Source organism: Cryptomeria japonica, chromosome 10, assembly GCF_030272615.1.
Source record: "Cryptomeria japonica chromosome 10, Sugi_1.0, whole genome shotgun sequence".
In the NCBI taxonomy this organism is placed as follows: Eukaryota; Viridiplantae; Streptophyta; class Pinopsida; order Cupressales; family Cupressaceae; genus Cryptomeria; species Cryptomeria japonica.
In genome coordinates, this window is record NC_081414.1 from 210,877,327 (window position 1) to 210,903,739 (window position 26,413).

Here is a 26,413-nt window from a genome sequence, read left to right on the forward strand (position 1 = left end):
TTATTTTGTGTGGTTTATCTAACTTTTAGTTTGTGAATATAATGCATTGCAAGATAACAAAGGAAGTTTGGGATAAGTTGCATGACATCTACGAGGGAGATGAGAAAGTCAAGCAAGAAAAGTTTCAAGCTTGTCAAGGGAAATTTGAGTCTAGAGAGAACATAAGAAGTAATGTTGCTTCCTTCTTTCTCTAGGTTGATAAAATTGTCAATACCATCAAAGGTCTTGGTAAAGGAATAAAATGCACCATGATTGTAAAAAAGGTACTTAGATTCCTTCCCCCAATGATTGATTCAAAAGTCTTGGTAGTTGAAGAAGCAAACAATTTGAGTATGAGTGAATTACATGAGAATATAAATGTGAGATGAGTATTTCAAATGATAAATATTTAATAATAGAGGCAACAATCAAGGAATTTAAGAAGATTAAAGAGTTTTAATCTAGTGATGATTCAAATATGAAAGTAGCCAACTTTGTAAGAATATTACAAAGAGGTTATGAGAAGTACAAAGATAAATTACCTTTCAAATGTTTCAATTATTGTGGAGTAGGTCATTTTATAGTTAAGTGTCCATATGAAGAAAGCAATGATGAGGAAATGAATATCAAAAGAATTATTAGAAGTAAAATTCTGAGAAGAAGGATTTTAAAAGGAATGAAAAATATTTCTTTGCTAATGATGATAACAAATCATATAATGAGGATTATCAATGACCCTCCAAAAGTGAATGTGAAAAGGAAAGTGTCCTATTCATGGTGTTGGAGACTTTAGAAGGTAATGCACTAAATGTGAATTCAAGAAATGAAGACGATGAAGTATATCTAATGGAAGAGTTATATTTCACTAGCAATAAAATAAAAAGAATGAAGAATAAAACTATGGAGGATATGAAATCCAAAGACATGTTATCATAGAATATTGAAAGTGTAAAGAAGTCAATCATAGATCTAAAAACCTAGATAGAAGAAGAAAAAAGGATAGAAAATGTCATGACATATAGGTTAAAAAATGAGGTAGAAGGATTGTGAAAATATTGAAGCAAAAGTAGCATTCTTGAGAAATGAATTGGAGAATATAGATAGTCAATCATGCCTAAAGTTTGGAAAAAGAACAAAGATCCTACATGAGATCATAAGTAGCTAGAGATCACCATACGTCAAGGCTAGCATTGGATTTGATGAAACTTAAAATAAAAATGATTGAGTAATCCAAGAAGATAGTTGCAAATAATTTCCACATTAGAATGGCTTTGGTAATTCAAGATCTTATTAGACCAAGGTGAAAATTGACATAGTCTAGGGGTTTTCACCTATTTAAAATATGGAACTATCTGTCTCAATCTTTTCTACACAATTCTACAACTCTCAATCATCAAATTTATATCCATAGAACACATGAAAAGAGGAAAAATGGTTGTGTTGTATAAAGGCCTTCCTAAGTAAAACCCATTGTTGGTATTCCCACATCCACAATAGTAATGATGATGAAAAGAGAGATTACTCATGGTAGGTAGAGACCAAATCATGATTTAAATGCTAAATTGATGAGATTATACTTTAACTTTAATTTTGGTTTTAATATAATGCTCTTTAGACATGCCCTTCAAGTGTTGACGCAATAACATTATAAATCCCAACAAAATCAATCATGAAATCATACTTGAAGATAGGTTGTTATATCTTGTTGAACCTTTTACTCAAATTTTCTCTTGAATGAATTGAATGGGAATGCTTTATCATTAGAAAATGTGAATTTTATTTTGTGAATTATAAATGATTTCCTTATATATGGTTCTAATGGTATTTACAAATTTATGTCAAATTCCAACGATCAAATGAAAAAATTTAATGATAGAATCACAAATGCTTGGAATTGACACTTGCAAACATTTGAATTTGGGTCCCTTTTTAAGGGGCTGGGACAATAGGCACCCTAGTCCACTAAAAAGGGGACTAGAAAGAGTGATGGAAAAGTATTAGGACTCAAGACAAAGGATATAGTTTTGATCTTGGTATATGATGACAGGGGGTTGGCTAAGACCCAAAATAGGCTTAAAATGATCTAGGAGAAGGGACACTAAAGCAAGGTCCCAATTAGAGCGTGAAATTGTAAAGGGTTACACTTTAATACAATACAAATACCAAATTTGTTTAATCAAATATCTAATAAGGGAAATATTTGAACCCTAATCTTGATCATTTATCTCAATTAAATTCAAGGGGCTTCATTAGACCTAGTTATGTACTTAATTGAATCCATTAATTTTTGGGATGTAATTAGCCATAATTATGTTCACAACCTCATTTTGAGGTTGTCATTTACACATAATAAATTTTGCAAATATTGTCAAGTTTAGATTATTTTTTATGGATTCTTTGTTCAATTAAAATCTAAAGGAAAATTTGTATTGACTAAAATAACACTCAAAAGTGTTTCCTTAATGGTTAAACAAGAGTTCAAGAAGATGCTAGCATAAATTTTTATTTGATTAATTGAATATTCTCTTTGGATATATGTTGGTGTAATTAAAGTATTTTACCTTGGTTATTTCTCACCTAGGTTTGAATTACATGTAACTTAAGCTTACTTTCGAAACTACACAAGAGTTTCTGGAGCATTTCCACTTTATGTCCAGTGTCTCCACCTTTTGTGGTTGCACTTTTGTACCTTTAGTATTGTTATCACACTATCACTTTTCCACTTTAGGTGGTATGATAGCTTTTCACTTTTTTTCTCATGTCATAAGATTATGACGCTTGTGAAAATCTTATTCACTCGTATGTTCCAACCTTGAATATAAAACCAAGGGGTCTCCTATGTAATAATCATGCAGTTATTTGCATCATTGATGAGAGTATAATTTATTCTTGTCATATTTATTCTCTCTTATTGTTGTGGTATACATTACGCCTCTAGATCTTGGGTAGGTACCTCCATAGCCAAATGTACCTAGCTAAGATCTATAGGCCTAATGAATAGCACAACAAAATGAGAGAACACATGAGACAAGAATAACCTGTATTATCATCAATGATGCAATGAATTCGATAAATGTACATAGGAGACCCCTTGGTTATATAGTTAAGGTGACTAAAAATGAGTGGATGAGACAATGATAAGTGTTTCTATCTCATGACATTATAACCTAAATGATAATCTATCACCCACCTAAATTGGATAAGTCCACCTAAAGTGAAGATGGTCCAACAAAATCCTATGTAGTTCCATAAGTAAGATTAAGTGATATGTAATTAGGACCTTGGTGATAAATAACCAAGGTAAAATATATTAATTACACCTATACCCCCGCTTAAGTGCAACTTAGGGAGAATTAACACAAAAGATAACAATGCAGGATGGGTCTTGCCTACTAAGCCATGTTAGGTACCCATATGTAAATGAAATGAAATATCTCACAAATGGAGAAAAGGATAAAACCCAGTGGCAAAAAAATCCTTCCCAATAGAGAGATGAAAATACAAAATACTCTCAATGATGAATGAGAAGAACAAAATCCCATGTGAGGAAAAATCAGCCCACCATAAGAGAGGAGAAGAGAGACCATGTAGTTCACCTTTAATGTAGAATGTGCACCAATAGTAGATGCTCTAGGCTAGATGTAGAAGATGCTCCACAATTATCAACAATGTTCCTCCCCTTAGCAAGAAACAAAACCAACGGTATATGTATGAAGTCTCCCCAATTCTAATAGGAATATGTAGGAAGAAAACTCAAAATATGTGGAGCCTTTGAAAGTTTCTCAAGTGTCCCCATGTCAATACTGAAAGTTGTCCCTTCCAAATCAGGTGTATTAGGCCACACTATTGAAAAATACAATACAAGATCTAGTGAAGATGAATGTAGAACATGTTCCAAAGACCCAAGTCTCTTCTTTAAGATAAATATACCTCCTCAAAATTCTATACATAGCTATCCATAATCACTATTAGGTCTCAAAAGTGTACCCTTGTTAAATTCTTGAAAACTTAACACTTTTGAGGTAACATGGGAACAACCAAAGGCTATGGGTGACCTATGGCTTGGTTCAACTTCCAGATTAGGTCGGTTCTTGCTTGGATACTTCACCTAAACTAATAAAACTTAAACCTTGAATGGAAAAGGGAAGAAAGATAACTTTTAAAAGAAATGGCTGGAAAATCAAAATCAAGGTGATGCACCAAACTTAAATAGATAATCCTATTCCTTTCATATACAATGGAGCCAAAACATCAAGTTGTAGAATACAACCTTGAAGGAATAACTCTGCATAACAATGTTTCACAAGAAGGTATTTATGAAGCAAAATCAGAAGGACATAATCACAATTGAAATATTTCCATCTCTTACACAACTTATGACCTATGCAGAGTAAACACTAACTTGAATAAGATGCATAAATGATATAAACTCAAGGTTCTTGAAATAAAACACAAAAGCTAACAAAAATCACCAAATTACACACAAGATACAAGTCACAAGGTAGATGCAAAGTCTGATATATTATGCTCCCAAGGCATCCAAGAAAAGACTCTCAAAGAGATGCAAAAAAATTACAAGCACAATGTGAAGGACAAAATATGTCACATCACTTAGGCTCCCTCCATCTCCCTTTAAAATGAGTGACAAACAATCACTTAAATACAAATGCTTCCCAAAATTCAAATTCGAATTTTGGCTCCAAGAATGGTGTGTTGTTCTTTGATTAGCTTTATTGCTTAGATTGATAAGATTGAAAAATATTGATTGATTAGATTGGTAAGATCGAGATTCAGTCTGGTTTCAGGAAGGATTCATCCTGTATAAGACAATGATTATCAAAGTGTCTGGTTTTAGGAAGGATTCATCATGTATAAGACATGATCAGAATGTCTGGTTTTAGGAAGGATACATCCTGTGTAAGAAATGATAGGATCGATTAGGTTTGATTGATTGATTTAATTTGATAAGGTTAATTAGATAAAGAACTGACAGTTTGTTGATATCAAGTTGCAGAAATATTTGGATATGCTGATTGTTGATTCTGTTGAGAGAGATAGCATAAGATTTTCGCTAGGTCGATAATATTATGAGAGAGATATGAGTCATCATTCTGATTGCGTATACACTTTTGATGATACTTTGATGATTCATGTGATAGATTTAATCTTGGATAAAAGAAGCTTTCAGGATCCCATACAAGAATGAAATGCAAGCTAAAATACAAATGAAATGGAATGCTACGACCAGACCAGTCACTAGATTATTTTGCGTTTTTGTCATCATTGAGCTTTTGAAATGTGGGAAGTGATTGCAAACATCGATGGTATAATTAAACCATGATGACCTGAGCACTTCTTTCCTGGATTTTGATATAGCAAGTTAACACAAGCATCGAGGTATAATTGAACCGAGATGACCTGAGTGTTGTTTACGTAAAACAGGCAGTATTAATCATTTCAATATGCAAATCGGAAATGTCTTCAATGATATGCTGATGATCATGTCTCGAGACAAATTTGCACATATTACTAATTAATTTTTAGATAGTAGACAAGAAAAATATCATGTTCCCTCCTTGTTCCTCTAGTCAATGACATCCTGGAGTCACTCAGAAATCATGATAGCGAAAAGCAATATAGAAAAATTGAACAATCATGTTAAAATCATTATCTAAAAGATATTATCCACTTAAGAGTGTGTGATGTGCTTTGATTGATTTTGTGATAGCTTGATAGTTGATAGTTTGATCTTGTGTTCAATGTTGGATGTGTCTTAGTTTTTGCTTGATAAGAGTTGTCTAACTGTTGTTCTACCTGTTTGATTAAGCTCAAAATGATCAAGAGTTTTTGCCCCCAGCTAGGTGTAGAATTTTGCCCCAAGCCTAGAAACAAACTTGTTATGATATATCCAATGATCCAAACCATGGTGAGAGAGTAGTTGTGATGTCTGCGTATGTACAAAGGCTTAGGATGGTCAGCGCTGATGAATGAATGCAAGCGGAAAAATGCATGAACTAATAGATGGAAGAGCTAGCTGATAGATAGCGCCTGTTTGCCAGGTTTTCACTATCTATTTTTATTGCACTTTTTATGATATTTGATTTTTTTTCTTTTTCTGCTTTTTCACTTTTTTTCATTTTTTTTTTCTGTATTTTCACTTTTTTTTTCATTTTTCTGATTTTTCACTGTTTTTGATTTTTTTGATTTTTCATTGTTTTTGATTTTTATGATTTTTTACTATTTTTGATTTTTCTGATTTTTCATTGTTTTTGATTTTTTAGATTTTTCACTGTTTTTTATTTTTTTGATTTTTCACTATTTTTGATTTTTCTGATTTTTGGTGCATGCTATTGATAGGTTCCTCAAGCTGATCTCCATCCTATGTTGATAACTGATATGCTGCTGACCCAAATACTGATGTGACCACAAATGAACCTAACCAGTTTGGTTCAAACTTTCCTTTCTTTTCTCGATCTGCCTGGTTGTGTGGATTTTCCTTTAGAACTAATTCTCCCACTTGAAAGATTCGTGATTTAACCTTGTGATTATAGCTTTGACACATTCTTTGTGATATACCTTTAGATGATCAAAGGCATTTTGTCTTAATTCATGGATCAGTTCTAACTCTTGTAGTCTAGATACTCTTTGTTCTTCATCTGGGATGAGACCTTTTAGTGATACACGTAGAGAGGGTATCTCTACTTCGATTGGCAATATGGCTTCTGATCCATATACAAGAGAGAAAGGTGTAGCACCTGTCGGTGTGCGGATACTAGTGTGGTAAGCCCATAGAGCAGGGTTCAGTTGAATATGCCAATCTTTCCCAGCATCATTCACTGTCTTTTTGAGGATTTTCAGAATAGTTTTGTTAGATGCTTCTGCCTGCCCATTTCCTTGTGGATAATATGGTGTGGAGAATCTGTGTTGGATTTTGAACTTCTCACATAGCTCTTGTACATCTTGATTCTTGAATGGTCACCCATTATCAGTGATAATGGTCATTGGTATTCCATAGCGACATATGATATAGTTCAAGATAAATGCAATAATTTGTTCTCTTGTGATATTTATGAGAGGTACTGCCTCAATCCATTTTGTAAAATATTCAGTAGCCACAAGAATGAATTTGTAACCATTAGATGAAGAAGGATTTATCTTTCCTATTAGATCAAGTCCCCATTGACAAAAGGCCAAGATGTTGCTAAAGCATGTAGTTCTTGTGCTGGTGCATGGATCAAATTCCCATGGATTTGACATTGTTTGCATGTTCTAGCTATCTTAAAAGAATCTCGTTCCATAGTCGGCCAATAATAGCCCAAGCGTATGAGTTTTTTTGAAAGGGTAAGACCACTTGAATGAGTGCCACAAATGCCGTTATGGACTTCATGTAAGGCCTTTTCAGATTCTTCTTGTTCAATACATCGTAAGAGAGTACCGTCTAGACCTCATTTAAATAGGGTATCTACGACGAGAGTAAAATGAGAGGATTGACGAATAAAGTTTCTCTTTTGGTTCTTCGATAAGTCAAGAGGTAAGATGTTGTCTTTCAGGTATGTGTAAGTTTGGCCATAGCGGGAGGAATTGTGTCCAATAAGTTAACAGATGGTTTGGGAATCAGGACAATTAAAGGCGAGATGAAACAACTCTTCAATTAGGAATTCATAACGTTGTTGATTTTCCTGTGTCTGCAATAGAGAAGCAAGTGTAGCCATGACGTCTGCTGCTTTGTTGTCATTTCTTGGAATCTATTCAAAAGTTATTTCTATAAAGTACTTCTTGAAATCATCCACTATCTTTTTGTAAGGCATTAGTTTGTCATCTTTTGTTTGATAGTCATCATTGATTTGATTAATGACAAGCTGAGAGTCTCCAAAGACTTGAAGTTATTTAATATTCCATTCTACAGCCATTTTGATGCCTGTTACCAATGCTTCACACTCTGCTATATTGTTTGTGCACAGAAAGCTTAATTTGTATGGTTTCAGGATTGTATGCCCTTGTGGTGTGATGAAAAGAATTCCTGCTCCTGATCCATGTTGTGTATATGAAGCATCAAAGTATAGTTGCCATGCTTTTGTTGTAACTGTCAAGATATCAGCATCAGGAAATTCAATCTGTAGAGGATGATTATCTTGAAGTGGTGTTTCTGCTAGTTGATCTGCAATGACTTGTCCCTTGATAGCTTTTCTGTCAACATATTTGATATTAAACTTGGTTAGAATCATGATCCATTTTGCAAGTTGTCCTATCAATGTGGCTTTGCTGAGAAAATACTTCAGAGGATCGATTTTAGCTATCAACTTGATGGAGTGAGATAGTAGATAGTGTCGTAGTTTTTGAGAAGCAAAAACTACTGCCAAGCATGCTTTTTCTGTTGATGAATAGTTAATCTTATATCCCACTAGGGTTCTGCTGATGTAGTAGATGGCTTGTTCTTTTCCCTCCTTATCCTCTTGTGTGAGCAAAACTCCCAATGATGCTTCGGTAGTTGATACATAGAGTAATAATGGTTTTCCTGGAATTGGTGACATTAGAACAGGTGGTTGCATGAGATATGCCTTGATCTTGTTGAATGCTTCTACACATTGATGGTCCCATTAAAATTAACATGTTTGTGCAATAGGTGAGTAAATGGTTGACATTTATCTGCTAATTGAGCCACAAATCTTCTGATTGACTGGAGTCTTCCTTGTAGTGATCTTAGTTGACTGATATTCTTGGGAGATGCCATTTCCATGATTGCTTTTACCTTAGCTAGATCTACTTCAATTCCTCTTGCTGAAACAATATATCCCAATAGCTTTCCTGAAGTAACACCAAAGGCACATTTCTTAGGGTTTAGCCTTACCTTGTATTGTTCTAACCTGTCAAAGATCTTTTCTAGTATTTCTATATGTTCTTCTTTATTGTATGATTTAGCTAATATGTCATCCACATAATCTTCCATGAATGTATGCATCATGTCATGAAATATAGTTGTCATAGCTCTTTGATATGTAGCACCTACGTTCTTTAATCCAAAAGGCATGACGTTCCAGCAGAAAGCACCCCATTGGCATGTGAAAGTTGTCTTTTCTTGATCTCCGGGTACTATTTTGATCTGATTGTATCTAGAGAAACCATCCATTAGAGAAAACATAGAGTGTCCAGCAGTTAAATCCATAATGATGTTAATGTTGGGCAAAGGAAAGTCATCCTTTGGGCATGCATTATTAAGATCTCTGAAGTCTGTGCATATTCTAATGCTTTTATCTAGTTTTGAAACAGGAACAATGTTAGATACCCATTGAGGATATGCTATAGGTCTGATGAATTTGACATCCAATAATTTTTTTAGTTCTTCCTTGACTAGAAGAGCAATATGCGGATGCATTTTCCTTAACTTCTGTTTAACTGGTTTGTCTCTTAGATTAACATTCAAGTGATGCATAATAAGCTCTAGATCTAACCCTGGCATGTTTGCATATGACCAGACAAAATTGATTTGCCGTCGTTTGAAGAATTGCACATATTGTTGCATTTCTTGCTCAGACAAAGAAGTTGATGGATGAAGAATCTTTGGTTGCTCTTTTCTGCCAATGTTGACTGCCTCTGTTGGTTCGATCAAAATGGATGATCTTTCTTGATAATGCTCAGGTAAAGTGTCAAATCTCCCATCTTCCGGTGCCTCGAGGAGTTTTTCACCGTTAGATGCGTCCTTTATTTTTACTTTTTCCCAGTCTAATGTTGCCAATAAATGGTTTTCAGCATTAGACTTGATATTGTTTTCTTTATTTTCACTTTTGTGACTAGGAGATTTGGCACCCACTTGACTGGAAGATGCGTTGCTGAAATTCCTGATGTGAGTTGTTATGGGTTTGATTGCGTTAAGATATACAGATATGGCATGGTCATTTGGAAAGGTATCAATGGCGGTATGTCCTTCATTTTCCCAATCAATAAGCTCGGGGTGGATTAGAGGTAAGGGATCTTCAGGTTGGTATGTTTCAAGGGTCATGATGGAGGTATCAAAGTTTTCAATATGTGTGTCGATGTCTAGAATGGTACTCTCGTTAGAAATATCTCGCGTAAGAAGTTCCTGATTGTCCTCGGTTAAGTCCAAGTTAGCCAAATGTGATTCTAATTCAAGTGAACTAGTTCCTGACGTTTGTCTTGCATACGTGTGAACTACATCAACTCCTACATCTCCTTCAAAGCATTTTTCTTTAGCTGATTCTTCAGAGTGATAGGAATCCCATTCCCATTCATTAGAGTATGTATCACTTGCAGCTTGCAATCTACAGATTTGTTCATATAGCATTTCTTTCATTTTTTTGGCTATAATTTTCCTTCTTTCATATTCAATCTCCTCAGGACTGAGATTGAGTTTTGTCAAATTTTCTATGAGCTCTTTTGAAGTAATATTAGCTTCATGTTTGTTTTGATTGAGATTTAAGGCTGCTGGAGAGATGTTTTTAGTTTGTTTCTCTTGTTGATTTGAAGCTTGCTTCTTTTTCCATTTTAGGTTTGTTTGTGCTTACTGCTTAGCCGATTTTTCTTCCTTTTCAATTGTAATTTGTTCTTGTCTGTTTTCATATTCCTCTTGTTGTGGACTAAAAGATGTGTTTTCTGGTAGATTGACTTGTCCATACCCTAATCCTATTTTGTCAGTTTTTTGCTGAGTATGAGGCTCAATAGGTTCTGAGATACCTTCTTTTCTTTTTCCTATAGGTCATGTTCCAGTGTATCCCATCTTTCGAAGAATGTTGAATCCTTTTCCATATTTTTCTGTAGGAATTCTGACATTGTTGACCTTTTTTTGAACTTCTTCATCTTTGTATAGCCATTATAGTACATCTTTGTCTCCTGTCTCCTTTGATAAGGTTCCAACACTAATAAATGCTCCATCAAATATCAGAAGATGTTTCACAGTTGATTGTTCTTTAGAGCTTGATGGTTTTCCCAAGGATTTAGGAGAAAGTGGTAATTGTGATATTGAGTATTCCCCGTTCCCTCGATGTCTGAACTGCATTTGTTTTTCCGTACTTGACAGAATAGAGGCAAATGATTTTTCCTTGGATTGTATGTTCAAAGATGTTGCTTCCCTGTTATGTTGAACAATTACTTCCTGAGCCATTTTTAGATTGCTGCAATATTGGAATGGATTTGCATCTACAGAGATTGTGATTTCTTGTCCCTCATAGGGAAATTTGACACATGGATGATAGGTTGATGGGACAGCTTGCAAGTCATGTATCCATGGTCTCCCTAGGAGCACATTATATGATAGGTCCAAGTCTAGAACTTGGCATGTTGTGTCTTTTTGTAGAGGTCCCACTCTGATTGGTAGTATCACAATTCCCTTGGAAGAACGTTCTTCTTCATCATAGGCTTTTATAGTGATCCTTTTTCCAGACATCAATTGCATCTTCTGAATATCCCAAGGCACGAACAAGACTCAATGAGCAAATATTTAGGCCAGCTCCACCATCTATTAGAGCATGCTTGACTCGCGTTTTGTGGATAAGGACTTTGATATGTAAGGGAGCATTGTGAGGGTGTTATAAGGACATGTCATCTTCATCAGTGAATGATAAGCAATGAGGAGTTGTAAGGTGTCTCACCATGGTTTGGAATTAGTTGATATCAAGATCCTTGGATATGGTTGTATCTAGTAATGCTCGTTCAAGAATTTCCTTGTGCGTTGGTGAAAGTTTTAAAAGTTCTACGATGGAAATTTGCGCGGGTGTTTTTTGTAGTTGCTCCACTAGATTGTATTGTTTTGTTGTAGTGGATGATGCATTCGTTGTAGCACCTGGCAAAACAACTTTGGCTTTGCTGCTTGTTATAGCATGAGCATGTTCTTGATTTTGTTTTTCTTTAACTACGACAACATTCACCACATTGCATATGTATGAGCATAGTTTACCTTTGCTTTACCCTTACCATTGTTTGTCATTGATGACTCACCTTTCTCATAGCTTGGAAGCAAAGTTTTAAAGGCTGTATGAGATTCATTTGTTGTATGTCCATCCACAATGATTACTCCATTATCAATTAAGTCTTGTATGGCATGTTTCAACTTTTGACAATTATCTATGAGATGTCCCTTGTTTTGATGGAAATCGCAATATTGATTGTCATTCCACCAAGGTGGTTTGATTTGAGGTTCGTAGTTCCTTTCTTTTGGTAAAGTGATCAATTTGTTTGCGAGAAGTGTCTTTAATGCTGATCCCAAGGGTTCGCCAATGTTTGTGAATTGTCTTCGAAAGAAAGTTTTGATAGTTTCTCTTTGGTGATTGTTGTTTTGTTGTGCTGCTGCTGAGTGAGTAGATAAATTGAAAATCAGTTGCTTTGGTTTCACATTGGTGTTATCTACTATTCCATCATTGACAATATTTCGATTTTTGTTCCAAAACTTTGGCTTGTCATTGTGATTGTTGTTATTATTGTTGTTAGGAGGATGGACTCCTTCTTTGTATATTTTCAACTCACCCTTCTTTATCATGGCTTCTTCCATTCTGATTCCATTATCAACCATTTTTCCAAAGCTTTGATTTCCTTGCATTTTTAAGTAATAACTCATTTGATCATTTAAGTTGTTAGTGAATATATCCATTTTTTCATACTCTGGCAATGTGCAAGGATACCGTGATGCTAGGCATCTCCATCATTGTAAGAATGTCATGAAGGGTTCTCCACTTTTTTGTTTAGTGTTACAGAGGTCTAGCATGGTCACTTCATGTTGTATATTGTAGGAATATTGCGAAACAAACTCATCCACCAACTCTGAAAATGATCCTATTCTAGGTGTAAGTTTGGAAAACCACTCCATAGCTAATCCAGTTAAGCTTTTCGGAAATAGTCTCATTAGGTAGGTATCTTCATGTGCAAACTCCATACTCATGGTACAAAATTCTCTTATATGATCTTGAGGGTCAGAGCTTCCATCATATTTTTTGTATCTCGTAGTTTCAAAACCTATAGGGAATGGTATCATATTTAGATTCCTATCAAAAGGATAAGGACATATTTCTTGTAGTGAATATCGTCTAACATTTCCTCTTTGCATCTCTTGGATTTGTGTTTGCATTGCTTGTAGTTGTTGTGTGAGAGTCATGATAGGATTATCGACATGATTTGTTCTTGCATGACCATGATTTTGCATTCTAGTAGGATCTGGATCTTGTCTTGTTTCATCCATAGTCCTTCTTGTATTCTCATCGAATTGAATGTTATTCAGAATTTCTACTTCATCTCTTTTGGGGATGTAAGTCTCTTCATTGTTTCTGGTGTTAATAGGGATTGACATGTTATTCATTTTGATACCAAAGATGTCCTCATGTTGTTTGTTATTAGGGGGAGGGTCACTTTTCTTTTGTGTCAGTTTATTCACATCAAAATCTTGGGGAAGTGTAGCACCAGATTTGGCTAGCATTAGAAAGTATTTTTCTTTTTCTTCTTCCAACAATTTCTGCATAAATTTGTCGAATTGGGGATCTTTCTTGATGTCTTTGATGTTTGGTTCTGTTATTTATTCTTCGACTTGTACTTCATTTTCATGTTCCATGGTTATGTTTGTTTCCAATGTTTCAATTTCTGTCTCTACGATCTTTTGTCTCTGAGCTCTAGTTAGAACGGGCATACACGTGTGTTATTTTGTTTAGGATTTGATTGTCCAAAAGGTTGTTTTGGGTAAGTGAGCAATTGTCAATTTCAAGGCAATAGAGTGATATGACACTAAAAGAGAATTCAAGCGTTTAAAAGTTTGCAAGTTTTTCAATCTTCGGTTTAGGAGTGCAATGGTGATGATTTGATAAGAACCAAGTCCAGTAGGAATGATCTATCCTATGATGTGGGACAAAGTTATCTTGACCAAACGTTTCAGTTTCGTGATAAAGGATGATTGATCCTGATGAGAAACTATGTTTGAGTGATCAGTTTATCAAAGAGGGTGATAATGCACTTTGAGATGTTTAGATCTTGAACTTGTTGAGGGTAATGACTTGAAAGTCTTAAGGTGTTTATGTTCTAGAGTTTGATTTTGATGAGTGATAATTTGACCAAACAAACCAAGCAGACAATTTAAGCACAGATTGACAGATAATAGGTGTTTATGTTTATTGCAAATTGATTAGGCAGAAATGACAAGTCTCAAATAGGCATGTAAGACACAGTTCTGGACTAACATATGCAGAGTTTCGTACGACATAAGATTCAACTTAGGATAACAAAAGATACAGATCCATACGACAGAACAAAGTTTTTCATATAAACATCAACAACTCATACGACTTGGGATTAGAGACCATACGACAAAATAGATGACTCATACGACACAGGATGGCAGATAGTACGACAAATGATTTTATGCAAGTTGACTCGTATGACAGAGATTATGACTCATGCTATAGAGAATTAAAGCTTGTACGATAGGTTATTTTAACAGGTGTAAAAAGTGTTTGTTTGTTTGAGTTTTGATCACTAAATTTTGATGTTTTACTTTGGTTTTCTAGTTTTAAGTGTCTGATTTTTCAATTTAGGGATGAATACACAACAAACACATGATGTGATAAATGACTCTCAATCAAGCTAAACCCTAAGGAAGTTGGCTAAGAATGAAAACCTTTCCTTGCTGACTTAGGTACACACCCAATAGCTAATCAGAATACGGCCATTGAGTCTCACGCAATGATTCTCAACACCGTATTATCCGACTCCAAATGCTAATGGGGGCATGATATGGAAAATGTCTTGGGAGAGTTATTATCTCTCTTGCACAAAGATTATCACCCTTTCAAAGGTGAATCGGGTAGCTTCTATTTTAACCGGCACTAGTAAGGGATCCGTTCAGCGCGTCGGGGTATAAACTCAATTAAGAGGTCTCCCAGCCTTGAAAACCAAGGTTTGATATACCTGAAGGTATGGAGGAGAGCTATTATTGAGCACTGCCATTGCTTTGATTTTCATCAAAAACACATTTATTTTATAGTGGGTTGGATTACTTGGTGTTAGCCATTCCCACTTAGGTCATTCCCCTCTCACCGCCCTTAAGGGCTAAGAGTTAATAACTCCTCGGGAGGGTAGGCTTGCTAAAGAGATACACTAATAAAAGAAAAAAGATGAGTCTAGCTTTCTGATCACCTAAGAAAGGTGAGAGCATACTCGCCTATCATCACAAGCACATAAGACATGATAGTTCATTTTTTTAAGCCCAAATTGAAGTGTGCCTAAAAATCTTAAAGAATACACAAAGTTTTTTTGCTGAATCCTTAGGCAACCTGCAAAATAGATCCATTAGTAGTCATGAATGTGTTTTGAATTTGTCTTTGACAAGCATCCTGTAGAAAAGAGTTAGGTTGTAAACATCTCATAGACATAACAAGATTAGCATTAGTGATCCAAACTATGAATTTTCAAAAAAAAACATTGAAATTTTTAGCCTAACTTCAAATAGGCATAACTTGCTGCTTGGGACTCAAAATTACAAATCGTTTAACTCGTTGGAGAGGTCTCCAAGAGTTGTAGAAGCAAATTTTAAAAGGGCATGGATTTCAACCATCCAAGCTCTTTCGGCACTTTCAAGAGATCAAAATGACCAGAAAGCCTTAAAAAATGCAGATTACCGACGTATAGACAAATTTGAAAATTCCAATTTGTAGTTTTTCAAAAAAATCACAGATGTAGAAACTCATACGACATGATTTATCAGACAGAACGACAAATATTTAGATTTCGCACAGAGACAAAAATGAGCTCGTACGACACAGGATTTAACAAGAAGAAATTCATACGAAATAAAATTAGCTCTCATACGACAGTGAAAATGAACTCGTACGACACAGGAATGAGCTAAAACGAATAAAGAATTTTTAATGTAAAAGCTTGTACAAGTCAGGATTATACCTAGTACGAGTAAAGAATTTGCAGTCTAAAACCTTGTATGACATAGATTTGTACCTCATACGAGTCAGGATGAGGTGTTGTCCGAGACTGAAAGGAAGTTCATACGAGCTGAAAAGGCAACTCATATGAATTTCTGCACCAGAGCTGGACAGAGAAGATGTTTGCTGAGGATTAAGAGGCCGAAAATGATGATTTCTACCCCACGGTGGGCGTCAAAATGTCGTGCTTTGTGAAGTGTACCTGTATCTACAACCACAATGCACTCAATACATCATTAAAAGCAATGGTTAGTAAATTGAATCAATGAAATGAAAAACCATAGCTAATTGACTTATTGCCTCCTAGTAAATGCAAGTATGAAAAATGCTCTCAGATCAAATTATGCAAAATTCAGTGACTTGACTACACTTAGATGGAGGATTTGAATGTTGAAAATGCATGATCTAGCAAGAATAGCATGATTAAGCTATATGAATTCATTGATTGATCTAGAAAATGAACTAAGATTAAGATGCAATTAAGATAAAATGAGCATGATAACATTGCTAAAGAATGAGAAACTAGAAGCTAGATGCCCATAATAACATTGCTTAAGCTACGAATGAGATGGGATCCATATTGCTCAAAATGAGGTCTATTTATAGGATTTTCGAAGGCTAGGGGTGAGTTGGCATGAATCAACGGTTGAGATTGATTTGAAGATATCAATGGTTAAATTGGAGGAGGTTGGCAAAGGGAGTTGGATTAAAGGGAACATCTGTCATCTCTATGGTGACAAGTGTCAAGAGGCTTCTAGAAGAGGTAGGATGAAAGGGAACACTTAGTGACAAGTGTCAAAAAGGTTCTAGAAGATGTTGGCTGAAAGGGGACAAGGTGGTAGGTATAATGGGTTAGGTAGGAATGGTTAGGTTTAGGAGTGGTAGAAGTTAGGAGAATTTGAATTTAGAAATTCAAATAATAGGAAAATGGCTAATTAATCTCAACAACTCATTGGTTTGATTTGTTTTAATTTATTAGGATTAGAAGAAATGATTTTGGATGGAGGGAATTAATTATTTTGAATTAATTAATCAAAGGGGGATGAAATGAACCTATTTAATAAATCCTTAGATTTATTAATAAGTAGATGAAAAGGGAAATTTAATCAAAATCCTTAGTGAATTCAATTAAATTGGGGAGGGAGATTAATTGAGATAATTTCTTATTCAATTAATTATCTTCAGACCATTTTTAGGTGTATACAACTATAGTATTGACTGACTTTCTACAATTTTTTTTACATCTATGACATCTTTCTTTACTGGTCATGAGAGATATTTTTCTGTATAATGGGTATAATATATGTGTGTCTTTTGTTGTCCCTTGACCTTCACATCTAGATGATTCATTAACATGGTTGAAGCCCTATATTGCTTTGAGGGTTTGTGACTCTATGACTGCAAGATTTATTTGAAACCCATTGTCCCTTATAATCATGCATTCATGGACTGTTCACTATTATTGATACCCTAATCTTGGTCTTCATGTGTTTGGGACTCTTCCTTCTTATCTGCACTTCTATTTGTTGGAATCCAAGAACACTGAGAGTGGGGGGGGGGGGGGGGGGGGGTGAATGATTTTTCTACTAGTATGATCAATTTTAACCTCATTAAAGCATGCATACACCAACCGATAAGCCAATCACGTAAATGAATACCATAACATACATAATTATATGTGGAAAATATCAAAGAGGAAAAACCACGATGGGATTTGTGACCCACAATATCAATTCACTGGCCATATGAATAGATATTACAAAATATAGGGGCCTGCACTTGTAGGAAGGCTTACAGCCTGGAGCACACTGCTCAATCACAAAAGGAGCCTCACTAACTACATATAAATCCTGACTACAATCCAGAGAAATGAATGAACTGCTAAGATAACATCTTCAATGCCAAAATATAGTTTCGGTTAAGCTCTGTCTCTTCTGATCTAAAACCCTAAACCCTTTACTAGAATACCCCTTACATAAATATCCTCACATAATCTTTCTTATATATTTCACATCTCCTTCATTATTTCCTTCCCAATTACATATTCACATGATATATCAAAATGATCTAATCCAACTGACCTATATACCCTATACAATTTATCATGCCTTGTGTCTGCTTACAAAGATAATTACAATATCAATATGCATGCTAGCTAGATAACATAAATGCATGAATATCAAAAATAATTGTTGATGCCAGATCCAAAAGATGTCAGCCTTCAATGTCAATAACCTAATTCTAAACCATGTTGGCCTGCATTTCTAGTAACCAAAGAAATCCTTCAATCTTGTCGGTGCTAGTGCCAGTGCCAGTGTCGGTGATGTGTCTGTGAAGTGCCTGTCGATACACAACTGAACCAAAACATGAAGCTGAAACAAGATACCATGTTGCCATCAATGGCAACATAGTGAAACCAACCAATTGAGTGTCAATTGCCAAAAATCTCCCCCTTTGGCATTGCTGGCAACACTCATGTGAAAAATGATCATGGTTTCATCTGTCGATTTCATCCTGAGCTTGCTCCCCTTGAGCTGAATATCCATTAATACAAAATACTCCATACCTCCATAGTTTTCCATCTATATACTCCCTCTAATGTATACAAATCCCTCTTTTCCATTTTCACATCTATATCACTCCCCCTTTGACATCAATGCCATAAATAATTCTAAAAAGAATACCAAAAATCCAAAATCGGGACGAAGAATGAAAAGGTACAATGAATATCCCAACAATACCTTACCGGAGCTTAATATATTTGAAAATATCCAGATATGCCTTCTCCAATAGCTCAAGATAAGTATCCCAACCAGATTTGAAAGTGTTGAAAATAGATACAAGTCCATTTAGCATTTGAGTAAATGACCCTGTCTCATTTAACTCACCTAGCGTGGGCTTACCAACCATATCTATACACTCCTTCTTATGTAAACTAAGTGAATCCAACCGAGGACTCACCAGACCTCTAAGACTTCTGGCTCTTCTTATGATTTTGTCTTTTTCTTTCTCAAGAACGGAAATTTGGGCTTCCAAAACCAGAATTTGACCATCAATGGATGTAGTCAATGAAATCAATCCATCAAAAGAATTGTCTATACTTGCAATTTTCTCCTGAGATTCCTTAATCTTCTTATCCAAATTAAATGTAAGAACATCTATGTTACAACATACTCTATATATATTTGTACACTACTTTAAAGAATTTTCTATCAATTTCAACCTTTCATTAATCTTCTTCCTTTCAGACTCAATCACTTGATCAAATGTAGCCCTTTTTGCCTTTGCGAACCTCTCCAATGCTTGTAGGTTTCAAATCTGCCGCAAGGATTGAAAATCCTTTGAAATGTGGTCTATAATTGTCTTAAGCTTGTCGGATGGGCTCACTTCTCTATCAAACTTACACTCTAGGGCTAGTCTATGCAAAATAGTGATAAATTGATCAATAATCCCTTTATGCATAGATCCCTCCTTCATCATTTTCTGTGCAGCCATCATCATGAGTTCAATAGAGCTCATCTCGGTTATGTTTTTCTTTTCAACCCGCGAGGTGTCAATTGACAACAATTATGGGCTCACTACCGGTTCCTTGTTGAATTCCCCTTTCTTCTCCTCTAATTTTTTAACCTTTATAGCTTCCTCACTTGCACCAGTGGCTTCGTCACTTGGTGCAGTCTCAGTAACTGTCGGTTTCTCCCTAGGAACTATAATCTCATCATGTACATTTGTATCTGTAGGACTGTTGTCCTCAACATTAGTATCCTGTATATTATCAACCTTTACACTCTTTGTATTTGTCAGTATCTCAAGGTTTGCCTGTACATTTGTATCTACCGAGGGCTTAATTTCCACTATCTTAATGTTTTTCAAAATTGACGATGAAGTACCCATAATACCCTTTCCTTTTCCTTCAACCAAGATGTCTGCAATATCTTTCTTAGATTCTGGTGAAGTATACAAACCACAGTTCTCTTCAAAGAACTTATCCCATGCCTTGTGGGTCTCCTTGATTATTTCATTTACCCTTCCTAACATAAGACTGATTATTCTATGCTTATTGTTAAAGATTTTCCTATCTGCAACCTCAAGTGTCCTATCCATCTCCTCTGGAGCAATAGAAACATAAATATATAACAACTCTTGTATCTTTATATGCTTGTCCTCTTGCATTGTGCATATTCTTCTAGCATCTAACATATCATACAATTATGTCGTTATTTTTTTTTCAATTTCTATCAAGCCTTTCTTATAAATATCCAAATATAACAAAATTGCTTCCTCTACCTTTCTTTGTTCATCATCCTCTAAATGTCCATAATAAAACTATACATTCTTTAACATACCATCCTTAGTAATATCATTAGCTAACTCTACACAAGTCTTTGATGGAATGATAGTTACATTACCAGATTCAATTGCCAGATCAAAGCCATCCTTCTTCTTTCTCCTTCTAGTACCTGATGGGGCTGAAGATGTTACTTTTGGTGCTTTCTTCTATGCCACTAACTTGAATGTAACTTTCCTAACTGGTTTCTTTGTAGTCTCTACCTTGGTTTCTTCAGTTTTCTTCCTTATAACCCTTTTGAATGCTAGGGGTATGTCATCTTCAGATTTAGATTCTGTTGCAATAGGCTCAATGAATACTTCTAGTTCTTTTCTCTTCCTTCCTTTCTCCGAGACAATAGCAATCAATGCTTTGATGTCCTACAAAACCTTTTGTACAAACTTACTTGCCTTATCTTCCTCCTTCTCTCTCTTCTTCTAGTTGAACTCAGTTTCAACTCTTGTGTCTTCTGCTTAGCAATGCCACATAGTTTCTCAACCTCATCAATAGGTGCATCAATCAACATCTTTGCATAAGCATCTAAAATCTATGTATCAACTTCATAGTCCATCTCCTCAATCCATATCTTCCAGGATTTGACCACTTCCATGAGTGTTTCATCTTTCTTCACCATGAAGCATATGTTAATTGCATATTTCTTAACAATGTGATTAGGAATCCTTTCTCTAGATTTCATAGCCTTCTGGAATGCCTTAAAATAACCCCATACTTTGTCATATCTATGACTATCTAATGTAGCATTAGACTGTTTCAGTTGCCTCCCTACCGAGATATCGAATGCGCATTGTCTCTTCCTCAAACCGAGAGTCTCATTGATGAAAAATAGCATTAAACAGACAATTAGGTTACCATACTGGAAATTCCTTTTCTTTTCTCCTTTAATCTTTCCTAGGTTTATCAACAGTTCATCCAACATCCAAGTACATAGATCCAATTTCTCATTTTCTCTCATCATCTTATAAGCTGTGAAAATGCAGGAGCTAGAAATAGAATTCAGTCGGTTTGATTGAGTTACCTTGTAACCGATGACCATGCTACCCAATCTGATGTCCGTGTCAGTAATAGTAATGATTCTCATAGATCGCCTGTCTGAAGTTGCACCGATAATCTTGTTGACATGATCATTAGAAACCTTCTTATCCGAACGCTACCCAGCCCGTGGTAAACCGGTGATTGCCCTGATGGCCTCCTTTGTAATATTATATGGTCTGTCTAATCAGATGAACTCTCCATGCACTCTCCTCAAAACATACCTAACAATTTCATCTTTGAATTCTGAAATGTCCAGAATGTCGATAAACCCTAAATCCTCATTGTGTGGTACTTGGGCTTAATCTTTCTGGAATCTCCCATTAGCTCATTCATGTACATGCTCTTGATATCAGACATTCCCAAATCCTCAATATCATAATAAATGAAATCTCTTACATCTTTGACATACACAACTCCTTCCGGGACATGGGAAAAAGCTCCAACCGAATCGTCCCCACATGCGGATATTGATTAAAAATTAGCCTGGGATGGTCCTTGACCTCAACTACAGTCAGATTTGCAATAAAGATAGGTACAGATGATGATCCCGCTTCCATGATTAAAGATAAATACCTGTGAATTGTCGTCGATTGAAAACCCTAAATACTTCTTCCAATCATTGGTGAAATCGCTCAAGAAGATATCTGATCGCATTGAATCACCTTTAATCACTCTTAATTGCTTTGAATGCAAGGTGATCAGAAATGAAGTAGATTCAACCTTTTATCCTCAAAGAAAAACCCTAATCTTTCATTGACATCAATGACTTCCAGTGAAAGATACCGGATCTCGAACAAACATATCTATGCTGGATAAGCATCTCCAATGTGTGGAACATCTTCCAGAACCTCTTCCCAGGACATATGCAACATGTTCATAAATTTTCCCTACCGCTAAGGCATCTGCCTCAGTTACCATATGATCTTCCTTCCAGTGCACGAGAAACCTCTTCTATCAGATAAGTAACTGGTGAATTCCCATTTGCAGATTGTTCTTATGACTTCTTGACCCATCTCTGGGTATGATCTTGTCAGATTTCATTAACCTTTTCTTTCCCTTCCTCATTTGATCCTCCATTACCAACTGGTGATTTTCTCCTTCTACAGAATTTAGCAATATATCCAACCTTATTACATGCATAACATGTAACCTTTTTCTTTTGAATTGCTTTGCTAAAACCAATATAATTGCTTGACTTGCACTGATTAGCCATATGTCCAAATTTTCCACATGCATAATATTTTGCATTCATTCTGCAATCTTTATTTTTATGACCATACTTATTGCATTTAGAACATTGACCGAGAGTAGAATTATTGTTCTGATTTGCTCTATTTCTACATTGCCTAGCCATGTGACCAAATTTATTACAAACAAAACATCTACCATTAAATTTATAAGCATTAAACTTCCTTACCAGAGCCTTATGGTTTTGATCTTCATTAGCAGTACCAGAACTCTATCCTTGTTCATATCCAAGTCCATTGGAATCTCCATTTTGCCTTTGTATCTTTAATAACTCATCTAACTGTGCTAAACTAATCTTGAATTATTCTCTATACTCACTTTCAATAGTCAGATAATTTCTCAGAATTTTATCATTTGTCTCTCTATCTCTTGTTCATTACTCTAGGATTGTACTAAATCAATTCTCAACATATTATTTTCATGAACCAACCTATCACATTCTTCAAATTTATTCTTTCGAGATACATCAAGATATTCTTCCTTTTTCTTTCGGTCTTCAATCTCTTTAGAAATTCTCATAGTTATATCTTGCATTTCATTTCTCATGACCATGTTCTCCTGACTTAGCTTCTGACACTATTCCTTAAGTGCATCTTTCTCTTCATCATCCCGATTTTGCAAAAGTTCCTTCCTCCTAGCTTCAACAGATGACAGCATCTCCTGTAGGACAAGAATGAATTCTTTGCAAAATTCAATTCATCTTGTAGCTTTAAGTTCCTCATCCTTTCAACATCATAATCTTCAAGTGCCATCTCAATTTGCTTTTCCAAACCCATATCCATGGATTATGGATTCAGGATCTCCCTCAAGTAGTTAAACTTCCTCTGAGGCACAAGGCTCTGATACCAACTCTTGGAATCCAAGAACACTGAGAGGCGGGGGGGGTGAATCAGTGTTCTATTGGTATGATCAATTTTAACCTTATTAAAGCATGCATACACCAACCGATATACCAATACATATAGAATTGAAAGAAGTAAAGCCACCAATAAGACAATCACATAAATGAATACCATAACACATATAATTATATGTGCAAAACCTCAAAGAGGAAAAACCACGGTGGGATTTGTGACCCACAATATCAATTTACTGGCCATATGGAGAGGTATTACAAAATATAGGGCCTTGCACTTGCAGGAAGGCTTATAGCCTAGAGCACACTGCTCAATCACAAAAGGAGCCTCATTGAATACATATAAATCAAGAATACAATCTAAAGAAATGAATGAACTGCTAAGATGGCACCTTCAATGCAATAATATAATTATGATTAAGCTCTGTCTATTCCGGTCTGAAACCCTAAACCATTTATCGGAATACCCCTTACATAAATATCCTCACATACATAATCTCTCTTATATATTTCACATCTCCTTCACTATTTCCTTCCCAATTACATATTCACATGATATATCAAAATGATCTAATCCAACTGACCTATATACCCTATACAATTTATCATGCCTTATGTCGGCTTCCAAAGATAATTATAATATCAATATACATGTCAGCTAGATAACATAAATACATGAATATCAAAAACAATTGTCGATGCCAGATCCAAAATATGTCGGCCTTCAATACCGATAACCTAATTCTAAACCATGTCGGCCATAATTGTCGGTAACCAAAAAAATCCTTCCATCTTGCCAGTGTCGGTGCTGGTGCCGGTGAAGTATCTATGAAGTGTCTGTCGGTACACAACTGAACCAAAACATGAATCCGGAACAAGATACCATGTTGCCATCAATGACAACATAGTGAAACCAAGCAATTGAGTGTCAATTGGCAACACTATTAAGTCTATTTTCACTGCATAAACTACTCGTTGTATGCTCTTAAGGGTAGTCTTGGCTTGATGAATGTTCTTTTGTATGGACTGTTATTTCTTGAGTATTGCCATTTTGTATGAATTCTAATCCTTCTATTGGCAAGTTATAATAACTGTTCTGAGACGATTACTGAGATCTCCATTACTGCTTCAGGTCCTTTTGACAATAATCAAGTTTTATTTTCTCCTTATAGTTATTAAAAAGCAAATAAAACTGATGTCATTATCTGAATACGATTCGTTACTGAATGTTTTACTATTATTTGACCTTGTACTCTTTTGGCTCGGGATGATTGAGTCTTTCTACTTGGATCCTATTGCAAAGTGACTGAGTAAAGGTTCTACTTCTTACTAATTTTGGTGGCAGTCTACAATAATTGGACTATGTACAAGTTTATGATTCTCTTTGACAGGTCAGGCAAATCCTTTCTTCATTTGATCTAATAACTGCTCCAAAAGACTTCTAAATGTGCTTTTCTACTAAATGTTACTATTACAAGCTTGTATTCACTCTTAATGATTGTTAATTTTCCTCCAAAATTGCATTGAAACTTATATATGACTTTACTTAAGGAGATTGTCTATGCCATTGCATTAATTATCCCATGAAGCACTTGTTGGTGCAGGGGCACCTAGTTAAGTAAAAACTCTCCTTCTTGAGTATTTCATGCTTTCATGTTTGTAATGTATTGTATTAGGTTTATGATATTGTTTTAGGTTTTTGTGTGTCTTTTCAGGTGGTTTTGATCTCATTTTGTGCTTGAGAGATCAAGTTTTGTCTTTCTAGCCTTGAGTTGTGAAGTTTTGCCTCCTAGGCCAAAAAATAGGTAAATTTGTGAGAAGTGCCTTATAGGCTTAGGAATGCTTGTGAAATAATTGAGACATGTCTTTAAAGTTATTTCAATCATGTTTAAGTGTTTAAGAGAGTTGGTGTAGTAAAGGGGAGCAAAAATGTCATTTTGTGCAACAAAAAGTTACTCACCTTGTTAAAAAGTTGTCATTTTGAAGTCAAAAATGTCCAAAAGAAATCCTACAGCTATATGTCCATACATGAAATCATAAATAACTCAAAAAACCTTTAAATAGACCACCCTTTTCCTTGTATAGGGTTGGCAGATGTGAAATCAAGGTTATTCTCAATAAAAGAAGTGCAAAATTCTTGTTTTTATGGCAATTTGAACTTGTTGGATGTAACAGTCCGTACTAATCTGACTTCTTCCATATGGTACTTGCTGAGAAGAATTTTTTATGTTAATTCTAAGTAATTAATTTAATTGGTTCTTTGTTTTTGCATTGGGAAGTGAGTTGTATATATTTACTTCAGTTTTGCTACTCCTCTGCCCTGTCAAGGGTTTGTGCTTCATAATGGGTCAACTTGACTAAAAACCTCATTGGACTCCAATGGAGGGACTTGGTCAAGTCGATGAGAGCCTGTACAGTGTATATATTTTCTTATTTGGCTAGGGTTATGCACAAAAAATTTGTGTGAGATCATACTAGACAAGTTAAGTGAGTAACTTGACTAGTAGACTGAAATTATGAGCAAAATGTTGTTCTCAAAGTCTATTTGAGCTAACAACATTGAAAACAAGGTCTGCACCTTTCCTATGAATGATTTGAAAAAATTTGGGGGTCCATGAGAACCTATCTTGCCCTTAAAAATTGAATCAAACTGTTAGGACAACGGGCTCCCTGTTTTTGGAGATTTAAGTGGTTTTTGGTATCAAAATTGTCTTTGAAGCTTTCCATGCACGAAGACTTAGAAATATTTGTTCAATGCAGAGTTAAATTATTGTTTGTAGGTTTATTTAAGCTATGGTGTAGGTATTTTTAAATTCCTAACCCACTGTTATGCAGTAAAGACAGTGGAAAGCAGTGAAAATAGTAAAATTGATTGTTTTGTCACCTTCTACAGCTAGTATGCCAAGTGTTTGGAAAAATGACAAATGGAAATTGTTTGGAAAATGTTCTCCAAGCTGTGGTAGGGGTTTTCTATTAGTGTGGAGGCTTGAAATAAGCTTGGAAGTGAGAACCTATGGTGCATGAACCAAA